Source organism: Triticum dicoccoides, chromosome 4A (assembly GCF_002162155.2).
Source record: "Triticum dicoccoides isolate Atlit2015 ecotype Zavitan chromosome 4A, WEW_v2.0, whole genome shotgun sequence".
Classification (NCBI taxonomy): Eukaryota; Viridiplantae; Streptophyta; class Magnoliopsida; order Poales; family Poaceae; genus Triticum; species Triticum dicoccoides.
In genome coordinates, this window is record NC_041386.1 from 699,995,989 (window position 1) to 700,015,613 (window position 19,625).

The following is a 19,625-nucleotide window of genomic DNA, read 5'->3' on the forward strand; positions in this document are numbered from 1 at the left end:
CATAATTTTTCTTTCTCTCAAAATAATCTAAGTGAAGCAAGAGAGAATTCCTTAAAAAATTACTAACTTCCAAATAAATCTAAGTGAAGCATGAGAGCATTTCTTCAAAAATAACAAACAACACCATGCTCAAAAAGATATAAGTGAAGCACTAGAGCAAACCCATGGCTCAAAAATTGAAGTGAAGCATAGGAGCAAGCATAACATAATTTTTGGCTCTCTCAAAAAGGTGTGTCCAGCAAGCAGGGCCGGTCCTGAGATTTTGGGGGCCCGGGGCGAAACTACGATCACAGGACCTTCGGGGCCCTTAGTATAAATGCCTAATTAATAATCATCATATGTACATATAATTTGTATCAGAGAAAATAATTAAGTGCATCTAAAATGATTGTGCATATCACCTTCAAAATTTTCTGCTAACATTCTGAGATGCAAAATCACTAACGATAGTATCAATATCAATTTCATCAAGAAAATTTTTCTCGATGCATAAAGTTGCCAAGCCATTTAACCTCTCTTGCGACATTGTAGATCTCAAGTAGTTCTTCAACAATTTCAACTTTGAAAAACTTCTTTCAGCTGATGCCACTGTAACAAGCATAGTAAAGAACATCCGGTATGCAATAGCAATATTTGGATAACAATCTGCTTCCCTCACAAACTCAAAAATCTCCATAGCATACATTGTTCTATCGGGAAAAGTTGACTACATAACAATTAACTCAGAAATCAGATCATTTAAATCAACATCAGATGAACCACCTGAAGAGAAAGCACTTGCAAATTTTGTACAACTGTCTTTAAGTTCAGAACAGTCCAATGACTTCAAGGCCGTTGAACTCATTAAAAATCCAAATATATTTTTGAATGAGTCAAGTTCGTCAAATCTAATTTTCAGTGAAGTGGTCGCCTTATCAACCATAATCAAGAAATAATTGACTTTAAGATCCTTCTCAGCTTCCAATATCGCTTCATCACTGTCATCTTCACCAAATTGTTTCTTCCAAGAAACACGGCGCTTTACTGGAAATGATGGTTCTACAGCCATTTCAGCTGCGATTTATTTGGCAATGATCACACTAGAATCAAACCCTTCATCTCTATAAGTGTCAAAATAAGTCCTCATACCATCTATTTGCTTTAAGGCAGTCTCAATGCACATGGATGGTGATTGCAGCTTCCTTCTTACCGAATCTACAACAAATAGAATGTCATGCCAAATGACCATGCCAAGTATGAACTCATAGCTGCCAAGCACATCAAACAAATTTTTAGCATCACTCCTATCGTTTGGTTTTGTACCACTATCTTCACTTAACTCAAGTAAAGTTGATCTTATGTTAGGAGCATGAAATCTAATTGCTTTAACACTTTTGATACGACTCTCCCAATGAGTATTGTTCAAAGATTTCACACTCAAATCTTTCACATGGCTAACAAAAACTTTCCATCTTTTTGTAGAACCACTGAATAATACATGTATTCGTTGCACAATTCCAAAAAAAGAAATAACTCTACCATAAGATTTAGCCATATCACAAAGGGTAAGATGAAGACTGTGGCAAGCACATGGCATATACAAAGCTCTTGGATTTGTCTCAAGCAACCGACTTTGCATGCCCTTGTATTTTCCTTTCATGTCGGATCCATTATCATAACCTTGGCCCCTAATATCATCAATATTAAGATCAAAGGACTTCATAGAATCAACCAATACCTTGAAAATTCCCAAACCAGATGTGTCCTCCACTACCAAAAAGCAAGGAAGTACTCAACAATTTGTATTTTTCCATCAGACATATGAACACATCGAACCAACAAACTAATTTGTTCTTGATGACTCACATCCGGGGTACAATCTGGGATAACTGAGAAATAGTTGGCCACTTTGACAATCTTGATAATAGAATTTGTAATGTCACCAGCCATAAGAGAAATCAACTCGTTTTGAATTTTATGGCTAAGATAATGGTGATGGATCTCTTTGTTTTGAATACGCCTAAGATGGTCTTGCATTACCATGTCAAACTCTGCAACCATCTCCACACAAGCTAAAAAATTTCCATTACAATCATCATAAAGTTGCTCACTGGATCCTCTAAAAGCCAAATTGCACTTACCAAGAAATTTCACAATGGAAACAATTCTTAACAAAACTTGCCTTATGCGTTCCTTATCCTTTGTGATTTGTAGTTGTAAGTCTTTGTCAATTGTCTCATGCTTGCTCAGTCTAACTCTCAGTTCATTCCAAGAATTCATGTTGGTAATATGGTCGACACTAGCTTCGTGCTCTTTCAGTCTCTCATTAATATGCCTCCAATCACAAAACCCATCATTCCCCATTGCACTTTTGCATTTATCAGAATTGAAAAGCTTACAGCAAAAACAAAACACTTTGTTTGTGTGTTTTAAAAAAAAACTAACCATTTTCTATCACGGACCTCTCCATTGCTCATCTTTCTTGAGTAATGGCTATATGAAAAATCTCTTAAATTCTCATCCAAAGGATATTTAGTGTTTTCTTCTTCCCTTTTAGGCCCCTTTTCCACTAATATGTCCCTCGCTTTGTTATCAAGATTACCCCAATTTCTTGGATCATAAATATCCACACTAATTGGTTCCTCACAACACTAGTAGATTCTTCCGCGGATGAATTAAATATGGGCTCATGATCACTCACATTGCTATCATCCATGTTGACATCAGCATCGCCTTCTGTAGGAGTATGACCATCATCTTCCGGATTGCCATCAGTTTTGTCACCCGCAAGAACTATCGCCAACTCGTCTAGATTACTTGGCGTGCTCGCATCGCTCTTACAATATTTAAAAAAAGATCCGCTCAATGCTTCTTTCTCCCCATCTACCTCCTCCTTCTTCTTTCTTTTATGACTTCCGAATGGATACTTTCTACTTGTACTCGACATGACCCTGCTAAAATTGAAAGGAACAATTCACTTTTAAAATAAGCGCAAAGCTAATTAAAATATTAGATTAAGTACAGAGGATCATCTAATATAATGAGAATCTGATAGGGCATGGTATATTACCTTCTCTCTGTAATTCTAATCTGGCAACGTGGGCGAATGATTCGAGTGCCCTAAAAACAATTCCCTGTTAATCCATTCGATCGATTGAGAAATTGGGAATCAGGATTAGAAAGAAAAGAAATAGGACCAAGATCATGCGAGGGAAGGGAGCACGGTCGAAGAGATCCTGTTCGTGGCCTGCTACAGTCGTCGCGTCGTTCGTTCGTGAGGAGGAGAGTCGAAGATATGAACAGGAACAGCAGAACGACCGATCCTAATTCTTTTTTTAGGAAAGACCGATCCTAATTCCTAAGTTACAGGAAATCAATCCAGTCATTCCTTTTCCTCTCCGATGTGCAGTTCTCCACGACTCCACGTGAGTTCGTGCAAACATGGGCCAGGCCCAACGTATTGGTTTTACCGTCTTAGGCTAGCACGGGAAGCTGAGCGAGGTGCTAAGAAATTTTTTCCTGTCAAAGCTTGTACGTACCTACGTACGTATACCTGGGAGGGGGCCCCTGCCTTTTTGGGGCCCGGGGCGGCCACCCCATTCGCCCCCCCTAGGACCGGCCCTGCCAGCAAGGATTCAAGACTTAGAACACAAAGCAAAACAAGCAAAGACTCATATCATACAAGATGCTCCAAGCAAAACTCATAGTATGTGACGAATAAAAATATAGGTTCAAGTAAAATACCGATGGTTGTTAGAAGAAAGTGGGGATGCCACTCGGGGGCATCCCCAAGCTTACTTGCTTGCTACTTGTTTGAATCTTATCTTGGGGTGCCTCGGGCATCTCCAAGCTTAGCCTTTTTCTAATCCTTATTCCTTCATCCATCGTAAGGTCACCCAAAACATGAAAACTTCAATCACACAAAGTTCAACAAAACCTTCGTGACATACGTTAGTATAAGAAAACAAACCACTACTATAACTACTATTGAAAACCTATTATTATTTTGTTCTTGAATTATATCTACTGTAGTCCAATTTTTCTATGGCAAAAATTCATCAAAGAAAACCATAGAATCATCAAAACAAGCACACAACGCAAAGAAAACAGAACAGTCTGTAGCAATCTGAATATTTCTAATACTTCTATAAATCCAAAAATTCTGAAATAAATTGGTGGACGTGAGAAATTTATCTATTAATGTTCTTCAAAAAGAATCAACTCAAAAGTACTATTCTGTTAAAAATGAAAAATAATCTCGTGAGCGCAAAAGTTTCGGTTTTTTCAGGAAGATCAAATCAACTTTCATCCAAATCTTCCCAAAGGCCTTTCTTGGAATAAACACTTACTAAAACACAAAAAACACAATCATAACAGTATCATAACTGTGCTAACACACAAGAACAGAAAGCAAAAAGCAAAAATAAATTGATTCATTGGGTTGCCTCCCAAAAAGCGCTACCTCTTTATGCCTCTCCCACATAAAACACATTATCCATGGAAACATTAGCACTATCATGTTGTTTTTTTATCATAACCCATTTTTATTTCCGGCAGTGATCCAAGAATAGTGTTGATTAACATCATTAAAAACTTGTTGGATCATATCTAAAACGGGGACTTGCTTTTTAAGATTCTCATCAAAGATTTGGTTATCTCCATGCAAATTTCTTAAGGCATCATCACTATTATAAAGAATTTCATCAATCACGGGTTTTTCACGATTCATGCCATAAAAAATCAAAGATTTCCCTAGCTTCCCGTATTATGTAGTCAAATTCATTCATCAAAACAAGAGTGGCTAACTTTTTAGCTTTGGGATCATTTATAACGGGAAACTCATAGAACAATCTTTGCAAGGTAGGATGAGTACGAATAAATCTCGTTTCAAGTTTCAAAACAAGTGCCGAAATAGCTTCCACATAAGATTTAGTTCTTTTAAGTATAGGAATATCATCAATTCTTAATTTTCGGACACAACTAAAAAATTCTTGGATATGTTCTTTTCCAATAAAATTTCGGAGCCCCAAGACAAAAGTTTTGACATCAGATTACCCATACGCTCCATTTTAGTAGTTAGGCCATCATCTTTTACTGCCATACGAAAGTCACTCATGGTGACAAGTTAAAGCAAATAAGAGATCTGACGAAAAAATGGTGAACGAAAAAGTGGGCAAATAAAACGGCAAATTTTTGTGAAGTGGGGGAGAGGAAAATGAGAGGCAAATGGCAAATAATGTAAATTGCGAGGAGATGAGATTTGTGATTAGAAACCTGATTGATGTTGAAGATCCTCCCCGGTAACGTCGGCAAAAATTCCTTTTGATGTCTGCTAGAACTACGTCGGTACTTCCCCAAAGAGGAAGGGATGATGCAGTATAACGAAGGTATGTATTTCCCTCAGTGATGAGACCAACGTTATCGAACCAGTATGAGAACCTCCCCACACCATGTAAACAACAACTGCACACAAATAACAAATAGTTGCAACCCGACGTGTTAAAGGGGTTGTCAATCCCTTTTAGGTACGGCACCTCAAAATAGGCAAATAGCATGAGGTAAAACTACCGCAAGGTATTTTTGTATTTTTGGTTTAATAGATATGAAAATAAATGCAAAGGAAAATAGATTCCAAATGCAAATATGATGAAAAGAGACCCGGGGGCTGTAGGTTTCACTAGTGGCTTCTCTCGAGAAAAATAGCAAACGGTGGGAAAACGATTACTATTGGGCAATTGATAGAACTTCAAATAATCATGACGATATCCAGGCAAGGATCATTATATAGGCATCACATCCAAGATTAGTAGACCGACTCCTGCCTGCATCTACTACTATTGCTCCACACATCGACCGCTATCCTGCATGCATCTAGTGTATTAAGTTCATGGAGAAACGGACTAATGCAATAAGAATGATGACATGATGTAGACAAGATCTACCTATGTAGAGATAGACCCCATCATTTTATCCTTAGTAGCAACGATACATACATATTGTTTCCCCTTCTGTCACTGGGATCAAGCACCGTAAGATCGAACCCACTACAAAGCACCTCTTCCCATTGCAAGATAAATAGATCAAGTTGGCCAAACAAAAACCTAAGTATCGGTGAAGAAATACGAGGCTATATGCAATCATGCATATAAGAGATCAAGGAAGACTCAAATAACTTTCATGGATAAAAACATAGATCTGATCATAAACTCAAAGTTCGTCGGATCCCAACAAACACACCACAAGAAGGCTTAGATCATATGGATCTCCAAGAGACCATTGTATTGATAATCAACAGAGAGAGAGGAAGCCATCTAGATATTAACTACAGACCGGTAGGTCTACAAAGAACTACTCACACATCATCAGAGAGGCGCCAATGGAAGTGGTGAACCCCTCCGTAATGGTGTCTAGATTGGATCTGGTGGTTCTGGACTCTGCGATGGCTGGAATTGATCTTCGTCGACTCCCCTAGGGTTTCTGGAATGTTTGGTTATTTATAGAGCAAAGAGGCGGTTCAGGGGGACCCGAGGTGGGCACATCCCACCAGGGCACGCCTAGGCCTCCTGGCACAACCTGGTGGGTGCTGCCCCCCTCGAGGCACCCCTAGGTGCTTCCTTGCCCCACTAGATGTCTTCTAGCCCCAAAAAAATCCTCAAGAAGTTTCCCTGTGTTTGAAATCCGTTTGATATTGATTTCCTGCGATGTAAAAAACATGCAGAAAACAACAACTGGCACTGGGCACTATGTCAATAGGTTAGTACCAAAAAATGATATAAAATGATTGTAAAACATCCAAGAATGATAATATAATAGCATGGAACAATAAAAAATTATAGATACGTTGGAGATGTATCACCCGACAGAGGGTTCTCTCCTTCGGGGGAAGTATACTTGCAATAGAACCAAGTATAATTCCAGTCTTTGGGATGACTGGGCAAGGCAGCTGATGGGAACGTTAAATCCCTCCGTCTCTAAATATAAATGCCTCCAAGCTCCAGACTAAGCCTCTCGGACATCTCCGTTTGACAATTGATATAGTAGTAATCTCTGAACAGATCAATAGAGGGTTCTTCACCAAGATATACCTCAGAGAACACTTGAAAGTTGCATATATAGGAGACTGAATTGGGACCAATATCTTGTGGATGAAGGTTATAAAAGTGCAGAACGTCTCGGAAGAGTTTTGAGCCGGGCGGTGAAAAGCCGCGGAGCAGAGGATCCGTAAAAACTATAACTTCTCCCTCTTGAGATTGAGGAGGGCATTCAGAGCCTGGAACTCACCAATGGATGACTTGTTTGGCGGCTCAAACGCCCATGGTCATGTAATCATTGAGTATGTCTTCGGTAACTCGGGAAGGGAGCCAAAGGAGAAAATAGATCCGACAAAAGTGAAGCGATGTCTGAAAAACCTTACGCGACCACCGCCGCCTCCGCTGCCATCAAACTATGACCGCTTTATTATCAAGTCACATAAAGAACATGTGCAACAGGCGGGAAGTAGTAGTGCAAGGGTGAAAACAATTGTGCCCCCCGCTCAAAGTGTTTTCCGATATTGATTATGATACGGAGGTAGCGGCCCATGATATTGGTTTCACTCTTGGTCAATACTTAGGCGAGCATCGAGACTTCCCCATGGCTGATTTAGCATACAGATACCAACACGAGAAGCCTCACACATATGCAAAGATTGCATCAGTGGTACATGGAATACTCAAACAAAGGGAGCAACATGATCATGGTGGGATATACAGATGAGCATTACTTCATTGGATATGAGGAGATGTACATTGAATTTGATGAATTATTTCAGTTATACAATCAAGACACCACGGGAAAATCTATTGTCAGTTGCTATTTTCTGTAAGTATTATTTCTATAATTAAGTCTCTAGCTCAGCTCATTCATTGCATGTATAATCATCCTCACTATATTATGCAGAATGAAGATTCTCAAATGCAAAAGAGGACAAATCTGGGACATTGGGTTCATTAACCCAAATAACATACATGAATATACAGTAGAACACAACACCAAGGAAACAGAGGATAACTTGCTAAGGGCGTTCACTACTAGGGAAAACCCTAGTAGTAGTGCTTGTTTTGTAGCTAGCAGTAGTGCTTGTACAAGCGCTACCACTAAGGTGCTACAGCTAACTGTTAGCAGTAGCACTGGAATGCCAGCACTACTGCTATACCAAGTTAGCAGTAGCGCTTTATCTGGTAAAGCGCTACAGATAATAGAAAATAGCAGTAGTGTTTCTTCTGGAAAGCGTTGCTGCTAACTTTTCCTGTATTTTTGAAAATACAGCTTATTTACCCTTGTGGTTTTATATACAATACTTCATCATATGATTTTATGATCATGATTAGTTATTATATATAACAGTAGGTGAAATGAACGTGGAGTAGATTCAAGTGGAGGCAACATGTGGTGCATGTCAAAAGTACTACTAATCCTAACTTGATCTAGTTTGGATTTAGTACTTTCGATGTGCACCACATGCTTCTTTCACTTGAATCAATTCCATGTCCATTTGACCTACTGATATATATAATAACTCATCATGCTCATATAACAACTTAGCATCATGCATCATTGATCATAATAATAAATAAATCATCATTGGTATCATAATAACAAGTCAGACTCATCATCATCGATCATACAACTTCTTCTCGATACCACATCATCATCATGGTCAATCATACTTAGTTGTTCTTAGCACATGATCGCACATGATCATGAGTATTAGCTAGAACCTACTACCTTCTCTTAGGTAAAATAGCATAAAACAAGATAGGCCCTGACTCTTCATTATGGAGAATGGAGATTATCCTGTCTCCAGTTCTTGCACTTCGCCTAATGTTGCTTCCAAGTACCTCCTTACGAGTGGCCATACATTTGTTCCAAACTTTGATTGTCATGTCTTCATTGCTTTTAGAAATCTGATATGAACATCAGTGATTCGTAGGATGACATGGTTGTATATTCAAAACATCAAGGCGACCTTTCTGAAACATCAGCTGAGGTACACACTCATGTGTGATTATCTGTTGAAAAGCATAGTAATAACTTCGTAGTTAGCAATCTAGTTCAATTTTAGAAGAATTTATGCAAAAGATGCAGAAATGTCGTAATACTAAAAAATCTTACCATGAAATCTCCATGGATGTTAGCATAATTCGACACATGCACTAGTGGCACATATTGACCATAATGTGGAGGAGTTTGATAATAGACATTGTAATTCTCAAGATTAGTACAAAATGCGACCAGATGATTTTTCTCCTGGTAAGTTAACTCAGAGCCATCGGTGTAGTAGGTTCTCTCTACCATCTTCTGCACATTCTTTGAAGAATGAAAATAAGGTATCAATAGAAATAAGTTGTCACCTATTTTGAAATAAACAATATAAATTACTTAATAACTATGTTTTAGAAACTCACATAGCGGTAGAATTGGAAGCATATCAACAAGGACCCAAATGTCCAAATTGTCTACCTCGATGTCAGGATCACCAAGATCCATGGTGAAAAACATACCCTTTTGAAAATCATACATCTTGCAAAGTGCTTCCCAATCCGGGAAACCAAAATTGGATACACTCTCAGAATTGTATAGATTTACCTCAAAATCCATATCATGATGGGTCCTGACATGAATTTTCTTTGTTTCATTCCTCTCATGGTCTTCAAAACCCATCCTCTCCAAGACATAGCGTCTTGCATGGCATGGGATAAGCTAGTCGAATTGTAAAAGACAAAAATTACATGTTGAAGTAGTAGAAGTCGAGCTTAATTACGAATAAAACACTTTGTGTCGTAGTGTACCGTTTCACAATCGAAGTCCTCCTCGAGCTTAATGCTGAAGCGCCGACCTTCTACCAAGTGCTGCCTGTTGCAGAGACCCCGATTGTCGCCGCACCAGGAGCACTCCCCGGGACTTTCGTCCGACGACATTTCCTATGTTCATAATTCAAAGATTAAACTTCTAAAATTCAATATATGTACTACAAAAACTAAACTAGATCATTATTATTCAGCACGGGTTGACTATCGGTTTGTCGAGTTTTTTTTGAAAACTCTCAGCAGACGTGGTGTATATATTCGACCGTTGGTGATGGTCGCTCCTCCCTTCGTCCCTGAGTGCATTAAACCAAAATGTCTAGCACACGGGAATGAAGGAGAAGCGACCCCCACGACAATAGTCAGCATTCTTCTTCATTCTCTCATATATGGTGGACACACTCCCTTACTGATTTTTCGACCGTCGGTGATGGTCGTTACTGTTCCTTCCCCTAGTGCCTAACAAAGGTCTAGCACAAGGAGAAGAAGGAGAAACAACCCCCACAAAAAAAGTCGGGTTTCTTCCTCTCTCATATATGGTGCAGACTTTCTCTAGATATGGAGCCTTGATAGACTTAAAGTCAACCCGAAATGTCGTTTAATTATCTTCCTAGAAAATCCAGGCCACTCGATATTTCCTACATATTCTAGCACAAGTCATGCCAAAATTCACGGAAAAATCCGGCATGAAATTTTCTAAAAAAAGGATATATCGAGTGCCTGATATTTGCCGGAATGGAAATTAATCAACACTCCGGCAAAACATAGGCCATTCGGAGGACATATCCTATTTGCATTCAAACTTGATGGTCATTGCATTTCAATGGTTGACAATATGAACAAAAACATTTCAAAATATCTTATAGGATTTATATTGACATGGAGATTTGGCTAGTCTCACCTCACGGTTGGAGGGGGCCTGTGACGGGGACGGCGGCGGCGACGACATGGGCTCCTTTATTTCTGCAAAAACAAAATATAAACAAAACATTATTATCATCATCCTAGGACTTAGTGAAACCATATGTCTAAACTCTCTCTTAAACTTATAAAACCTAGTTCTAACCCTAATAATTTGTACTGCCCATCTATCCATCCATTTGTCTAAACCTAGTTCCAACTCTAAAAATTGGTAAAACCTTGTTCTAACCCTAAAAAATGAAAATACCTATACATTTACTAAAAATCCCCTAGTTCTAACCCTAACATCTATCCATCCATCCATCTATCTATATATCCATCCATCCATCTATCCATCTGTTTGTCTATCTACGCAATATATAAAAAACCCATTGTTCTAACCATCTATCTATCCATTCATCTATCTATCCATCTATCTATGCAATGCAGGAGGGATCAAAGGGAGGGAGAGGGTCAGAGGGAGAGGGATGCGAGGGAGAAGGGCGAGGGATAAAGGGAGGGAGTAGGGAGGGAGAAGGGCAGGGGATGGAGGGAGAGGTAGGGTCGAAGGGAGGGAGTGATGGAAAGAGAAGGGAGGGAGGAATACATACCGGGCGACGACGGCGGGAGGACGACGGCGGCGGGCGGTGGCAGCACCGGGGGTTGGACGAGATGAGAGTGTGGGAGGGAGAGTGATCAATCGGGCCAGCGGGGGAGAGGATAAGGTATCATTAGCAGTAGCGCTGGCTGGTGGCCCAGCGCTACTGCTATATCTCTAGCAGTAGCGCTGGTTCCAGCCAGCCGCTACTACTACGTGTAACCCCTACCGGTGGCCATGGGACCACTTAGCAGTAGCGCTGCCATGGGGCCCATCGCTACTGCTACTCTGGTACCTGTAGCACGGGTTGTCAACCAGAGCTACTACTAAGTGGCAGTAGCGCTGGCCCCATAACCAACGCTACTACTAAGCTCCTGTGTATAGGCATTTCCCTAGTAGGTTCATTGCACAACAAACCAGAGGGAAGTACTATTTCCTTACAACTTCAAGTGAGTGTTACTGTCTTGAACACATTCTGTTTCGCTTACTCAATCTTTAATTTAATTGATGAGTTATGCATGCACATGTTCCACTTTACTCTACTAGTCCTTCAGCTTGACGCGGGATTAGTACTTGTCATTGACTCGAAACATAAAGACCCTCACATGTGTGCAGCCCTAAGAGAAATGCTCTAGAGCTAATTTCAATCATTATCGCACTATATCGGCAACTTTCGTTCTTTTCCTAATATAAAGTAATTAGTAACTCCTTTATTCATTTTCATTGCCGTGCAGGGTTTGGAAAAAGTTCCCAAGGAAGCTAGTGGTGAATGGAAAGAGGAGCTGCGCGACTACAAAATGTAAGTAGTACTAGCTAGGTCTGCGCATCTCTTTGATTCTTGTTTCGATACCATTATCATTCTTGATTTATTTTGACTGAACTCTATTCTCGTAAAAAGCTTGAGGCATGGAGACAGGAATAATTTATCTGAATTTTTTTATTACCATCAATTGTGTTGAGTTTTCACGGTAATCCACTTCTGAGCTCAGGCTCAGCTGCACCCACCCTGACGAAAAAAATCAAAACAAATATTAGAAAAATTCAAAAAATTACAATTTTTTTGTGTGGTAGATAATTTGATGCGTCAGGTTCGCTCCAATTTTTAAAGATTTGGACATGTAAGCAGCTCTCGGCCAAAAAGACAAATTCGGTGTCTGTAAAAATCTGTTCATGCACAATTTTGACATGATTTCTCTTTTTTGCTGAGAGCTGCTCAGGTGTCCAAATGACCTAAAATTTGGAGCAGACCTCACCTGATAAATTTTCTTCCATGCAAATTTCTTTTGGATTTTTTTTGAGTTTTTTGTGATTTTTTTTGAGTGGGTGCAGATGAGCCTGGGTACCGAAATGCCGCACTATGAGTTTCATTCATATATATTGACCCCCTTCTTTAAATTAGATCGAATGGATGCGGGATGATCTCCTACCAAAGGATCCGACACGAGCAATTCAGGAGGAATTGGCGGGATGCTTACTTCAAGAGGTCATAGCTAAAACTGAAGAATAACATCGGGAATTGGAATGCAATTTTGGTAATTAGATATTAGGGATACTAAGAGATGTTATATTGTATATATGCATGAACGTGTACTATATGTTGGAAATATGCCCTAGAGGCAATAATAAAAGTATTATTATATTTCCCTGTTCATGATAAGTTGTCTTTTGTTCATGCTATAACTGTATTATTCGGAAATCGTAATACACGTGTGAGTACATAGACCACAATATGTCCCTAGTGAGCCTCTAGTTGACTAGCTCATTGTGATCATAAGATAGTCATGGTTTCCTGGCTATGGACATTGGATGTCGTTGATAACGAGATCACATCATTAGGAGAATGATGTGATGGACAAGACCCAATCCTAAGCATAGCACAAGATCGTGTAGTTCGCTTGCTAGAGCTTTTCCAATGTCAAGTATCTCTTCCTTAGACCATGAGATCGTGTAACTCCCGGATACCGTAGGAGTGCTTTGGGTGTATCAAACGTCACAACGTAACTGGGTGACTATAAAGGTGCACTATAGGTATCTCCGAAAGTGTCTGTTGGGTTGACACGGATCGAGATTGGGATTTGTCACTCCGTATGACGGAGAGGTATCTCTGGGCCCACTCGGTAATGCATCATCATATTGAGCTCAAAGTGACCAAGTGGTTGGTCACGGGATCATGCATTATGGTACGAGTAAAGTGACTTGCCGGTAAACGAGACTGAACAAGGTATCGGGATACCGACGATCGAGTCTCGGGCAAGTAACGTACCGATTGACAAAGGGAATTGTATACGGGGTTTGATCGAATCCTCGACATCGTGGTTCAACCGATGAAATCATCGTGGAACATGTGGGATCCAACATGGGTATCCAGATCCCGCTGTTGGTTATTGACCGAGAGTCGTCTTGGTCATGTCTACGTGTCTCCCGAACCCGTAGGGTCTACACACTTAAGGTTCGGTGACGCTAGGGTTGTATGAATATGAGTATGCAGCATACCGAATGTTGTTCAGAGTCCCGGATGAGATCCCGGACGTCACGAGGAGTTTCGGAATGGTCCGGAGGTAAAGAATTATATATATGAAGTGGTATTTCGGCCATCGGGAAAGTTTCGGGGTCACCCGGTAATGTACCGGGACCACCGAAAGGGTCCCGGGGGTCCACCGGGTGGGGCCACCCATCCCGGAGGGCCCCATGGGCTGAAGTGGGAGGGGAGCCAGCCCATAGTGGGCTCGTGCGCCCCCTAGGCCCACCCCCTGCGCCTAGGGTTGAAACCCTAGGGTGGGGGGGGGGGGGCGCACCACATGCCTTGGGGGGCACTCCACCCCCCTGGCCGCCGCCCCCTTGGGAGATTGAATCTCCCAGGGCCGGCGCCCCCCCTGGGGGCCTATATAAAGGAGGGCAGGGGGGAGGGCAGCCACACCCTGTGCATTGGCGCCTACCTCCCCCTGCTACACCTCGTCCTCCTCCCGCAGCAGCTTGGCGAAGCCCTGCCGGAGTTCTGCTACATCCACCACCACGCCGTCGTGCTGCTGGATCATCATCAACCTCTCCTTCCCCCTTGCTAGATCAAGAAGGAGGATACGTCTCCCGTCTCGTACGTGTGTTGAACGCGGAGGTGCTGTCCGTTCAGCACTTGGTCATCGGTGATCTGAATCATGGCGAGTACGACTCCATCATCACCATCCCCTTGAACGCTTCCGCATCCGATCTACAAGTGGTATGTAGATGCAAACTCACTCCCTTGACTCGTTGCTTAGATGAACTCATAGATGGATCTTGGTGAAACCGTAGGAAAAATTATAATTTTCTGCAACGTTCCCCAACACTATATGTAGTAGTGTTGAATATATATGAAAACTTGTTGTTTGACCAAGCACGGAGGAAGTTGTCAGTTCTCTATATTCATGATGTTGCTGTGTAATGGTTCCTTCATTGCTATATGTAGTAGCTCGCGTCGAGTTGAATGGAAAAAATAAAATAAAAATGGGAACCCTAAATAAAAAAAGAATTGAATGGTAAACACAAAAAGAAAAGGGAAACACAAAATGAAACCCCTAAACCCTCCAAAACACTAAACCCCTCCTTTCAAAAAAACAACACTAAACCGCAGCGCTTGGCAGCGCCTGACGCGTGGCGGCCTTTTAGTCCCGGTTGGTGTTACCAACCGGGACTAAAGGTCCTCCTGCCTAAGCGCTTCACATCAGCCACGTGGAGCCCCTTTAGTCCCGGTTCATAACACAACCGGGACTAAAAATGGAGGGCCTTTAGTCCCGATTCCATAGTCCTGGTTGCCTAACTGGAACTAAAGGCCCTTATGAACCGGGACTAATGTCCCGTTTTCTACTAGTGGTATCATATGATGTTGTCGTAGTATGATCTCTAGAACTATTCGTTACACTTTGGGGTGGTTCAATAGATTGATTGGAAACACAACTTTGAGGTGGTTTACTACCTACGTGGTTTTGTCCTACTTTCTGTGATAGGAATAGAAGTTTGGAGTGATTCTTTCCACACTTTGAGGGATTATCATATGATTCAATTATATTAGTAATGTTGAGAGATTGCACTAGTAAAAGTATCAATCTCAGACCTTATTTCTAAGCATCAAGACACCGTTTTTACCAATTTTTATTTCTTGTTACCTTGCTGTCATATTTGTTTATATTATAAAATGTCATTTCTACCGTCTATATTACACATCTATCATCACCTCTTTTACGAACTAGTGCACCTAGACAACTAACAATTGTATTGGGTGCGTTGTGCACACAAGAGATTATTTGTGTTTGGTTGCAGGATTGTTTGAGCGAGGACTATCTTTATCCTCCACCTCCCACGGATTGTTAAACCTGAAGTCATCCACTTGAGGGAAATTTGCTGCTGTCCTACAAAATTCTAAGGACTCTCGTGGTTCCGGGGAATCCAGTTACAGGAGAACTAGGAATTGGGAGCTCTCCCCTTTTTCCGCCCGACTCTTTGATCTTAAGAATGCTGGTTTTAAGAATGATCCTTTCTTCCTTAATTCATTATTCCATGAAAATGGATTATTCCACGAATTCCTCAAAGCGAGGTTTCTTGGATTATTTACAAGCGGTATTCAAGCTCTTATTTTTGCAACATTAGCCGTCAATTTTGGATCCAATTCGGGATTTTTCTTGGGAAGTTTTGGGAAGAAATTGGAACGGAATAATATAGATTCATACAGAGGAAAAGGTTCTCTATTGATGTCGTCAAGAATAAATTTCGATAGTAGACATCAACCTCGTGTACAAATTGAACACACTCCCTCTACGTGTGCGGGTTTTTAACGGAAACCGCCGCATTACACATGCAACTACATTGTTCTAAATCTTTTGGAATTCAAACTTTTCCCATGGTTAATATCAATGTTGAGGATATCGCTTATCGTTGTCGTCTCGGTCAGCTGGGATTAGAGATTAATCAGAAATCAGCCGATTAATCGATTTTATCGGTCGACTATTAATCAGATATTTTTTGCAAATCCCTGGTTCCCAACACTAAAATACATTATATTCAACACCGAAACAATATTGGACAGAAGTGTTACCTTGATTCCTAGCATTTGAATCCTTGTATAATGACAAACAAAATAGGACAACAATACATATTGCATAACAAGGTCCACAAAACACAAATAAACCTGGTTTTTGCAAACATAATGCTATGAGTAGGTCCGATTTGTCGGTAAATTCCCGATAAATTGTTTGACAGAGCGATGAATCAGCTCAAAAGATAAACAGTGAAGATAAGGCATAATCTTACCGGTCACCCCCTGATTAGCGATAAATCGGAAGATTAATCGCTAAATCGGGAGATTTTTTGAACAGTGGTTAATATAGACCATCCAAAACGCCATGCTAAAATTTGTCCTTTTTCAATAGATTTGCTATTTTCGAGGCATTAACTGAATTTTCGGCCACTAAAAAGAGCAAAACACTTTTCGGTTGGAAAGCGCATGCAAACGAGCTCCGAAAGCAATGAAACTTGCTATGGTGCCTTCATTGGACCCTTGTAGGGTGCGTAAAAATTAGAGATAATTATGGCAATAACTTGATGCACCTCGTGTACAAAGTGAACACTCTCCCCACAAGTTTGAACAGAAAACCGTTGCATGCTACACTCAAGTTAATATTTTTAAACCATTTCAACTTTGAACTTTTTAAAAGTTCAGTACACACCATTCAAATCCTAATTCTAAAATTTGGCCATTTTGTAGGTTTAGTAAACATGATTTCTCAAGTTTTCTCACACTTACTATAAGTGTTGGAGGGCAGGCCGCAATGCACGCTACTACAAACATTTGATTTTTTTTAATGTCTTTCGACGTGAGTGGCCAAGATATATTTGTGGCGGGCGGTAAAGGATGCCCGCCACTGATAATGGATAAAGTAGTGGCGGGCGTGATGGGTGTGATGGGCGTGATGGATATACCGCCTGCAATTGTAGTGTTAAAAGCATGATGGGCGCAGTTTTCTACCCACCGGTTCAAATTTTCCAAAACACCAATGGCAGGTGAAATAGAGCGCCCGCCACTCGTTTGAGTTCACCTACAATCATTTTCCTAGTAGTGTGTAGGTATCACTTTTTTTTGGTCAGTAGGCCCTACTGTAGGTACTCTGGGACCATATAACTCCTGTCACCAATGAATGTATTTGTGTGTACTTTATCTCTCACAATCAACCTTGATATGCTAAAATCTGAAATCTTCGGCATAAAATTATCATCCAAGAGTATATTTGCTGGTTTGAGATCACCATGTAAGATTCTTAAAGAGCTATTGCTATGTGTTTATATTCTTAAAGAACCAAAGATGCATTTATGTAAGAACTAAAACCCGAAGAATGAAAACTGATTTTGATTGATAACACATATCTGTAAGATGAAAACACAATATTACTCAATGAATTCACACATTAGGAATTCTTTTATTTATGAAGAAAATATAATAAATATTCCCACCTTGATAATTTTGTCCCTGGGGCTGATACATTATGTGAAGCAAATACAATAAATATGATTGCACACTTAAAACACAATATTACTCACTGAATTAATGTGACATGGGAATGATAAATTGTAAGAATGCGCTGAGCTACCTCTACCATTGATGGCCTTTGATCCACATCATGTTCAAGACATTTCATAGCGATCACCGCAAGACTACTAAGTAGGTCCAAATCACTCGGCCTTGTAAATGCCTCATCAAAAAATACATCAGCTCTGTTATCGTTGTGGGCTTCCAGAAAATTTTCTACTAATCCATTACCATCAGAATGTGTAGCTCTCTGCCTACTAATAAGTTCCAGTATCACGACCCCAAAACTGTAGACATCACTTTTTTCAGTCAATAGGCCTGACCGTAGGTACTCTGGATCCATATAGCTCCTGTCACCAATGACTGTATTTGTGTGTTGTTTATCTCTCACAATCAACCTTGATATGCCAAAATCTGAAATCTTCGGCACAAAGTTATCATCCAAGAGTATATTTGCTGGTTTGACATCACCATGTAAGATTCTAGTATGGGCTTTTGAGTGCATATAAGCTAGACCATCTGCTGACTCAGCAGCAATGCGTAAACGCACTTGCAAGTCAAGAGGTGCATCATTGTTATTGTGAAGAATGTCATCGAGGCTACCTTTGGAAAGAAACTCATATACTAGCATTGGAATATCAACTTCTAGGCAACAACCTATGAGCCTGACTATGTTCTTGTGGATTACTTGAGATTGGATAATGACTTCATTTGCAAATTGTTTATTCTCCAACACGCTACCGCTGATTGGCTTCTTCACTGCAACTAGCCCAATATCAAGAAGGCTACCCTTGTAAACTTCACCGAAGCCACCTTTTCCAATAAGATTTCTACTCTTTAGAATTGGTCTGAGTTGCTCCTTCTTGAAAAGTTTTATGAGTTTTGCCTTCTGTAAAGTAGGCCCTCCATTCTTTTCATAGAATTCTCTCATCTTTCTTTTCTCTTTGCGAAGAAGAATAGCAAGTGTCATAATTGAAATGAAAGAAATCCCCCCTATTGCACCTGCAAGTGTAAATCAAACACGCTCAAATCTGAATTTCATAATCCTATGTTTGACGTATTTTGGAAATTATATCCTTCTTATGTAAGAAGTATTTTTATGTGTTTATATTCTTTAAGAACCAAAGATGTCCCTATGTAAGAACTAAAAACCGAAGAACAAACCATGGCATAATAATTGGAATAGGTTGCTTTGCATGTTAACATGTACAAGACCAAGTAGGAATGTGCCAATGTGGACATCTTAAACTGAACTTTCAAGTGATATAATCAAGTATATTTTTCATAAGCTTTTAGCATCTCATGTTGTCAATGCTGCCTTCTCGCTTCCACATTAAATTATTGGCATGGGTTGGTTCATCCAAACGGAACTAATCGCGCAACATATCTCTCAAGTAAAGCTTAAAATATGACAAACATGGATGACTTGTATAAAATATTCCTGTGCGCTTACCAACAACCAACGTTAGTACCAGGGGGAAATTTTCTGCACAAGTTCCTGCTTTCCCGTCCCCTTTCTTCCATCTTTTACATGGACAGTCATAACCTCCTGGCTTGTTCTTGCAAGTCCCAGAGCATGGATACAAATCAGGGTGCTCAATCTCATTGATGTCTGAGAAAAAAAAAAGATGCTGAACATAGGAAAACCGGAGTGATCTGTCTAAATCTTTCTATGCACATATATCTATAACAACACTTGATGCTTTGTTCCATCTAATCTTAGCATATGGCATTTGTAATACCCCCCCTC

General features: G+C 40.3%; 2 pseudogenes; both read right to left on the bottom strand.

Moving 5' to 3' along the window:
- Window positions 1-706: 706 nt before the first annotated feature.
- Window positions 707-2,343, bottom strand: LOC119284136 (annotated as a pseudogene).
- A 15,539-nt stretch (window positions 2,344-17,882) lies between these two features.
- Window positions 17,883-19,625, bottom strand: part of LOC119284137 — a 3,669-nt pseudogene continuing 1,926 nt past the window's right edge.